We start from the raw sequence: 1,929 nt of genomic DNA, 5'->3' as shown, positions 1-1,929 counted from the left end.
GCATCTCAGGAGGTTCTGTAGCACTTGCATCACCAGACAATGGGCAAGGCGTCAGCATGTCAGAAGGGTGGCAGCCATTGGCCACGATATTGAAGGGGGCATGCCAAGCCTGATCATGCCTTTTCAGAATGGTTTGTCCACACTCAGTAGGGAAAGGGCATTTAAATTCCCTTAAATGCCATGCTATGCAAGCCTTTCTTCTAGCAGCCATTGCGCCTCTACCCTCCTAGCAGTCTCGAAACAAAACTGTCTCACACAAGCACAATTTCTGATTGGGGGGATTTCCTGGGGGCCCCACTATTTTCCTGTTACTCAGGAAAGGAGTAACATGATGACTCAGAGAAGGAGAGAATATGATGACTTTCTAGGAGAAGATATGTAGACATGGAGGGGATATGCAAATGAGGAAGAGCAAAGGATCCTGGGGTCTGGCCTGCTGTGACCAAGGATGCTCTTGTGAGGGCTCACCCTGGCAAAGTAGTAAATGGTGACCAAACCACATCTCTGCCCCCCCCCCCCGGTGGCTTGCTGCCAGTGGACCAGAACTCTCATGAGAGGACCAGTTTACTGGGAAGGACCTAGGCTTGTCAAAACCTTCGGTCTTCCATCAGACTGCAAGCTGATGAATTGAGTTAACCCCCAAAAGGGGGCCTCGCTTGCATGCCCCCCCCCCCACTCTCTAAGGTTAATGATAGAACTTTTGCACAGCTACCACCTCCTCTCCAGGGAGGTCTTTCATGCTCCCAAAGGGCATTCTGATGCTCCATGTGTCCGGGCGGAGCTGGGACCTGGGAAACACCAGGAGTGCGGACAGATCTTTACTCTCATACAAAATTCCTGGGCTTGGGCTGGCATTGTGCTGTATGCAGATCTCCCAGTGTGGGAAATTGTGAGGGCACAGCATTCTCTCTATTCCCCCCCCCCCACATCTAGGTGTGGGAATGAGTTTTGTTTTGGGCAGCAGTATCAAGGCAGTGTGTGCACATGTGTATTCAGAATGGGGCCTTCCTGATTCAACCTGAGTGGGAGCTAAAATTAACTAAATGAACTAAATTAACTATTTTTTTAAAATTAACTATTTTTTTTTAAAACAAAAAACAAAAAACATGTGTGTGTGCACACATGCACATGCCTTAGAGGGAATACTAGAGGGGAGCCCCAGTTTCCAGTGAACCCAGGAGAGCAGGATTACCATTCCAGGCAAAAACAAAGGTTGATGTGTTCCTGTGAGTGGACGGGCTGGCAAAGGGCACACTGTGACAGCTTCTTGGTGTCAGTCACCATGACAGGGAGAGCTGTTGGTGGGGTACCCCCCCCTTGTTTTCTAGGGGGGCAATCGGGCTGGGTGACATCTGCCATCTGGCCCCCATGGCCTGACATTCTTGTGAAAGAGCAGACCATGGGAGAAGGGGGATTGTCATTACATCTTATTAGTCTGACACCCCTGTCCCCACAGCCAGTTCTTCTCATGAGTTGTGAAGAGGTATCCCCATGGCCTTACATGCTCATGAGTGAGCAGTCTGCTCAGGATCAGCATCCGTCATCATCGCACATGCCAAATCACGCCTTACACTGGGGCAATGCTGATCCTGTTGCCCAGCGCTTCTTATGAGTAAGCCTTGGGAACACACAGGGACCCCCCCCAAGGGGAGGGGGCTGAGCCCTCCTTCCCCAACATAATTGTACAAAAAACCAGACCTTTGCCATTCAAGAATTCCAGGTTGTCTTTTAAACCCAACCCTAGGTATTGCTGCCCTGCCATAGGTTTCAGTCCCAGTGCACAAATGGAGTTTCCCTGCCTGTGATGCCAGCTTGAAAGGCTGTGGTTGTGAACATACATCATTATCACTTAATTTTCAGAGGGCAAAGCACTTAGTGCCCAAACCCATCTTGTCATCCCGTCTCCTTTCTTTCCGGCTTGCCAGGAGT

This window comes from Hemicordylus capensis, chromosome 1, assembly GCF_027244095.1.
Source record: "Hemicordylus capensis ecotype Gifberg chromosome 1, rHemCap1.1.pri, whole genome shotgun sequence".
Lineage (NCBI taxonomy): Eukaryota > Metazoa > Chordata > Lepidosauria > Squamata > Cordylidae > Hemicordylus > Hemicordylus capensis.
The sequence above is the reverse complement of the archived record's forward strand: the minus strand, read 5'-3'. Positions refer to the sequence as shown.